Source organism: Pogoniulus pusillus, chromosome 29 (assembly GCF_015220805.1).
Source record: "Pogoniulus pusillus isolate bPogPus1 chromosome 29, bPogPus1.pri, whole genome shotgun sequence".
Classification (NCBI taxonomy): Eukaryota; Metazoa; Chordata; class Aves; order Piciformes; family Lybiidae; genus Pogoniulus; species Pogoniulus pusillus.
In genome coordinates, this window is record NC_087292.1 from 3,768,114 (window position 1) to 3,775,427 (window position 7,314).

A 7,314-nucleotide genomic window follows, 5' to 3' on the forward strand; every position below is an offset into this window, starting at 1 on the left:
CCATCAAAGGCCAAGCAGACCTGTGGAAGGGGAAATGTGAAATGGTTAACCCAGCAGCTGCTGGAGAGCATTTCCTCTAGGTTTGGGTGGGTTTGGTGATGGAGTCTGCCATGTGGTTTGCAGGGTGGTAGGACGCTCATGTTCACATTGCTGGCAAGGCTAGAGCTGTGCTGTGCTCAGAGGGCTGTGATGGGGCATCCTCAGTGGAGCAGTGGCCAAACAGAGCTCCTCTATGGGCCTCCCACAAAACCCCATGGGCAGAGGGGAGTTTGCTTTAGGTGGTCATTATCCAAAGCAAGCAGGCTGCCCAGCCCTGAACAACCAGCCTCAGCAGGGGGAAGCATCTCCCCTGGCCACTGAGGCATTCCCATTTCTCCCCCTCCACAGCTCTGCACTTGATGCTGGTGTCCCATGCTAGATGGAAGAGCAGGAGGCTCCTTGGCCATGTCCCCAAGGGCTGGGCAAGCCTCTCCCCATGGGTGAGGACATCATCAGCACCAGCCTGCAGAGCTACCCCTTCAATGAGCACTTTGAGGCCAGATCTTCTCCTACTCAGCCCTGGAGAGCCAGGAGGGTGCCAGGGGGCCCAGCCAGCCACTCTGTAGCAATCCCCTGGCTGCTCCCTGACCCCTGGGAGGAATGTTGCCCATTAGCAGGCTCCGATAAGTGTCAGGAAGGAGAATTACTCTACGTGTCGGGCAGTTTGTGAGAGGTTTCCACACTTAACATATCCTCACTATCAGCTCCCTGCCATGCACTGGGGGGGACACACGAAGGTGGCTGATTAGATAAAGACAATCTGCAGAGAGGCTATTTCAGGCATATTTCCATCCAGAGGGAATGTCTGCTCCCAGTGAGACAACAGGAGGTGACAGCCCAGCCCTGCCAGCCCAGCAGCATCCCCCTGGCCATGCAAAGCTCCCTCCAGAGCAAACCTCTAAATTCCCACAGCCCTGCTCCACTAGGGTAAGACAGACAGCAGCCACCACCCCAGCATGGCTTCCCATGCACCCCTTGGCATCATCTTCTGATGAGTGCAGCAGCGATGCCACTGCAGGGCCTCTAAATAAAGGGGGCAGGGTGGGATGGGGTTAGCACTGGATCCCTTCAGCTCACAGCTCCCTGGGCACTTGCCAGCACAAGCATTCTGCTGCCTGGATGTCCTCCCCTGGGCCCCTCTCCTAAGCTGGCTGTCCTTCCATCAGAAGTGCTTCTATGGACCTTCAGGACCATGCAGGAAGCTGCTGCTGCCATGACCACCTTGGTGCAGCAGGACACAGCTCACTGTGGCATGAGGTTTGGCCAGCATGGGCACACTGGTGGCTGTGCTGCTTGGGTACTGTACTTGCACTGCACTGAAGTTCCCATAAACGAGTATCAAGATTGCAAAAGTACCTGGAAGAGATGTGATGGGAGGAAACTCGTGGCCATAGGTAGCAAGCAAGGTGCTCAGGAGGTCACCAGCAGGCATGGAGACAGAGAGATTACCTGGAGAAAGCAGGAAACAGGGCAGGTTGCTTGGGGCTCTGAGCAACCTGATCTAATTGATCTGATCTATCAGAGCAAGTCCAGAGGAGGGCCATGAGGATGCTCAGAGGGCTGGGGCACCTCTCCTAAGAGCACAGGCTGAGAGAGTTGGGGCTCTTCAGCCTAGAGAAGAGAAGGCTTCAAAGAGACCTTACAGTGGCCTTCCAGTATCTGAAGTGGGCTACAGGGAGGCTGGGGAGGGACTATTGACAAGGTCTTGCAATGACAGGACAAGGGGTAATGGGTTTGAACTGGCAGAGGGGAGATTGAAACTAGATGTTAGGAAAGGGTTCTTTGCAGTGAGGGTGGTGAGACACTGGCACAGGTTGAAGGTGGTGAGACACTGGCACAGGTTGCCCAGGGAGGTTGTGGAGCACAGAAGCCCAGAATGTGATCTTTGATCACATTCTGGGCTTCTGTGCTCCACAACCTCCCTGGAGGTGTTCAAGTCCAGGTTGGATGAGGCCTTGAGCAACCTGTCCTAGTGGGAGGTGTCCCTGCCTATGGCAGGGGGTTGGAACTGGATGATCCTCGAGGTCCCTTCCAACCTAAACCATTCTATGATTCTATGTCCCTGTTCACTCTGAGGGGCTTGGACTACACAACCTCTAAAGGTCCTTTCCAATTGAAACGAGTCTGTGATTCTATGATTCTAATTGTTCACTTAAAGTCATAGAACTGTGAGGGCTGGAAGGGACCTCAAAGATCATTCAGCTCCAACCCTCCTGCCACAGGCAGGTACACCTCACACTAGATCAAGTTGCTCAGAGCCACATCCAGCCTGGCCTTAAAAACTTCCAGGGATGAGGCTTTCACTACCTCCCTGGCCAACCTATGTCAGGGTCTCACCACCCTCATAGTGAAGAATTTCTTCCTAACATCCAGTCTGAATCTACACACTTCCAGTTTTGCTCCATTCCTCCAGTCCTATCACTACCTGACAGCCTAAACAGTCCCTCCCCAGCTTTCTTGTAGCCCCCTTCAGATACTGGAAGGCCACAATAAGGTCTCCTCAGAGCCTTCTCCTAATTCACCTCAGAACCTTCTCAGATTCACTCACTGTGAGGTTCCAGGGGGTTTCTTCTTTAGTGGGACTGACCCTGCAGAACATCTGTTTAGGAGTGAAGGTTGTACTGAGCACTGCAAATATTACAGGAATGTGTGAATGAAGGTGCTGGAGGATTTGGAAAGCCTCACTGGAGCAATGAGAATCTTGCCTGGTTCATTTGAATGCTTAATAGCACCTTAATTGCAGCTGCCTGCCAGGACAGACTCTGCCACACAGCAGCTGCTGGAAATCGTGGCCAAGAGCTGCCTTGGAGGCTGTGAGGGAGGCGCAGAGCTGGAGCAGAACCAGAGCTAGGACACAGTTCTGCCAGCTCATGTGCAGGCTCTGTCCCTACAGTGCTCTGGCTGCTTTGTTTTTCTATCAGTTTCCATCTGCTTCAAGATGTGGGAGCAGGAGTGTGGGTGGTGTCCTGCACACACACTGAGCCCACACAGTCAGCCCAACAGAGCTCTGATGCCTGGGATGGCCCCACCACAGCTCCCTGCTCTCTTTACTCCTCATGCACCTTCCCCTTTGCTCCATGGGAAACTAGACTAGGTAGGTAACTAGACTAGGTAACATAGGTAACTAGACTAGGGTGATGCTGAGGAGATAACCTGATGGAAGTGGCCACACTGGGCTGGGACCTGCTTGGATTCAGCAGTTGTGCCCTTGGCCTGGTGAAACCCATGGCTCTGCTTTCCTGGCTCACTGACCCAGCCTTCTGCTCACTGCAGGCTCAAACACTGCTTGGCTTGTCCTCCCCACTGTGCTTGGCTACCCAGCCACACACCAGACTGAGCTCACTGTATCTCATGGCAAAGGACAACTGTTCAAAATGTGGTGGCAGCAGATGCTGGAGTTCCTCATGGGACTTGGCAGGCTTGGCCCTTCCTCAAGACTGTCACCTAGGAGCACTATTCCTGCATGTCCTCTGCCATCAAGACAGGAGACCTCATCTCACCATGGTCCCCCAGATATCAGCAAATGCCTGATTGCCACTCTCTAGCCCAGATACACTCTGGTGGGAGCCCACCTTGCAGACAGCAGCTTTCCCCTACGAGATGTCCCCTGTGCCTGAGCAAGGCTCTGCCCCGTGGCACAATCTTGGAATCATTTTGGTTGGAAAAGAACTTTAATATCACTGAGCCCAACCATTATCTAACTGATGTCTGGATTCAAGAGTTATCTTGAGCATCCCAGTGCAGCAACTGAGCTGGACACACACACAGCCTCTGCTAGTTGTCCAATAGGTGAGAAATAAACCTCCCTAAAAGCTACCTTGGGAAGCAATTCCTGGTGCTGGTAGGCCTCTGGCCCTGGAGGATCCTGCTGGGTCCATGCATGGACAGAGTGATGGTTACTGAGGCTGTGCCTGAAGAGATCTGCTCTCCAGCAGGAGGGGATCAGCATCCATGGCTGATCTCCACCTTGGTGCTGCAGGAGCTTGAGCACAGCAGGTTCACAGAATCATAGAACCAACCAGGTTGGAAGAGACCTTCAAGCTCATCCAGTCCAACCTAGCACCCAGCCCTAACCAATCAACTAGACCAAGGCACTAAGTGCCTCATCCAGGTTCCATGTGGCAGCTTTGCTTTCCAGCAGCCAGCCCCGGGCCTCTCTCACAGCCTGGCTCAGTGCTATTTATACCTTGCTCTGTGGCCACCTCATGGTGCAGAAAAGCCTGGTGGAAAAGCTAAGGAAGTGAAATGACTTTGGGGAAGAAATGACACTACCCATTTATAAATAACCTGGGTTTCATTGATCTTTTAGATGCTCTCTTGGCAGAGAGTCCAATGTCATCGTTCCAGCAATGCAGACAATACTTGGGCATTGTTTTATTCTCAGTTACAGGCAAAAAGGACAGCACCAGCTGCCTCTCTATCTATAGCCCATGAGAGCACCCTTCAATTGTTCTGCACTTCAAACAATAGGCACACGTGTGGGGGGTTAAGACTGCTGCCTTACCAGAGCATTTCACATCGAAATGTGGCCTTAGAGACAATAGATTTCTGTCACATCCTGGCTGAAGCTCATAGTTATAGGGCAGAGAAGCCAGGGTGCAAGAGCTCTGCCTTGTTTTGCTGGTGCATGATGGCCCAGAGAGATGTTCAGCTCCCCTGGGAGCCCTCTGATCTCTCTTCCACTGAAATAACTCCATTGTTTTGTCTTTATTTGGCTGGTGCTAACCATGACATCATCCCCTCTGCTCGCAGGGGCAAGTGAGTGGCTTTGGTTCTCCCCTAGCTCAGAAACAAGCCTCTGCACAAATATCCTCAGACAAACCTCAGCTGCTTCCTTTGTAGAGGGGAATTGAGGGGTTCCTTCTTCTGTCCCCAGGGTAGGGTACCAGGGAAAGTGAGTGCGCCCATGTGTGGGTGCTGAGCCCTTCTCTAGATGGGCAGCCAGGAGCCCAACTGTGGCACCAGCCCATCAGCTGCAGCCTATCAAATGTCCCTGCACAGCTCAGCAGCGTTGTGGGCCAGCGATCTGCTCGCCCTCTGGTGCCTCTGACAGTGCCCTGTGCCCCATGCTTGAGGGACCCCGTGTGCCACGGGCATCCTACGTGCAGGCTGTGGCTGCCTGGGGGTTGTACCTGCTACCAAGCTCCCACTCCTGCGTCGGTCTGTGATGAGGGAGACCAGCAGGGTCACGTCAGAACTATTTATTCCCCCCACCAAGTTATGGATGATGCTGTATTGAGTTTCAATTGTCTGAGCCCTGGGCAGCCTTTGAAAGGGGATGCGACATCCCAGAGGCACAAAGCCCATCTTTGAAGGCTCTGTAAGGGCCAGGGCAGAGGTTTACAAGCACAAAGTGCTTTTCTTTACACTTTGGGGGGTGCTCTATTTTTAGCAAACAAAGATAATGTCCCAGTTGCTGTTGTTCATCTTTTGTTGCACGTAACATGCCAAATTCTTACCATGTCTGCCATATTCTGTTGTGATTTAACCTTCTCTGAGCTGCACTGCTGCTCCCTTATGCTGTAGCAGAGCTTATGGGGGCTATCTGCATGCACAAATCCTCCCCAGACCATGGGATTACTCTGCAAAGATCTCATTCTCCAGCCTGAATGGGGGAAAGAAAAAGAAAGGCAAGTCACAGCTCTCTGTAAAAAAGACTTTCCTGGTCTGAGCAGGGTGCAGTGGTGCTGGGAAGGCCCAAGGACAGGGCAGATAAATTTTCTGACTTTCTGTGATGAAAAAAAATGTCAGGGATTGTTTAACCTAAAGAAAAGGAGGCTGAGAGATCTCATTGCTCTCCACAGCTACTTAAAAGGAGGTCATAGTGAGGCTGGCGTTGGGCTCCTCTCCCATGTAACTAATGACAGGACAAGAGGAAATGGCCTCAAGCTGCACCAGAGGAGGCTCAGAATGGGTACTGGGAAGAATTTCTTAACTGCAAGAGTGGTCTGGGGACTGGAGGGCATGCCTGACGAGGAGAGATTGAGGGAGCTGGGGCTCTTTGATCTGGAGAAGACTGAGAGGGGATTTAATCAATGTTTATAAGCACCTGAGGGCTGGGGCACAGGCTCTGCTCACTGCTCCCTGGGATAGGACAAGGAGCAATGGGTGTAAGTTGCAGCACAGGAGGTTCCAGCTCAACACAAGGGGCAACTTCTTGACTGAAAGGGTCCCAGAGCCCTGGCACAGGCTGCCCAGAGAGGTTGTGGAGTCTCCTTCTCTGGAGCCTTTCCAGGCCTGTCTGGATGTGTTCCTGTGTGACCTGAGCTAGATTGTGTGGTCCTGCTCTGGCAGGGAGGTTGGACTCGATGATCTCCTTGAGTCCCTTCCAATCCCTGATATCCTGTGATCCTGTGGTCAGGGATTGGGACAGGTTGTCCAGGGAGGTGTTGGAGTCACCATCCCTGGACATGTTCAAGAAGTGTGTGGTTGGAGTTGATAACCTTAAAGTTTTTTTGCCAACCTCAATGATTCTGTTCTATGAAATGAGACCATTTTTGCAAGTCTTACTTAGAAACCCAAAGTTTTTACATCCTTTCTCAGAACAAAGACATTAGAAAGTTTGGGGTAGACCTTCTACTAGGGTCTGCTGTGACAGGACAAGAGGTGATGGCTAAAAACCACAAGATAGAGATACAGGCTGGAGAGAAGGAAGAAATGCTTGACACTGAGGGTGGTAAGACATTGGCTCAGGTTGCTCAGGGAGGTGGGAGATGTCTCATGCCTGGAATCATTCCAGGCCAGGTTGTCTGGGGCTCCAAGCAACCTGCTGTAGCTGCAGATGTCCCTGTTGACTGCAAGGAGGTGGCCTAGATGACCTCTAAAGGCTCCTTCCAACACTGCCCACTCTGTGATTCTATGGTTCTATTCCCTTACACTCGCTGCAAGGGCAAAGTGAGTTAGGACTCCTGTCCTGTTAGTACAGGAGTTCCTTTGTACCCTGAAACAAAAGGTAGGAAGGACCTGGTTTGGGTTGGATTTCTTTTCACATCGAGTTTTACCTGTTCCTAACAGAGGCACGTTCCTGCAGCAATAACCCTCTTCATTTGTCACACTGCCATTTGGAGCCCTATAGCTGGGAAATGAATGTCCTGCAAGTACCCAAACCAGCTCAGAAATCTGAGATTTACCAGATGTACCCCAGTGAGGAGGCACAAAACAGCCCCCGGCCTCGGATCCACCTGAGACGAGAGCAGAGAGCAACTCTATCTGCTGGGGAACCCTGGCAAAGCGAGTGTCAACGCAGCCCTGCAGTGGGCGAAGAAGATCAGCTCG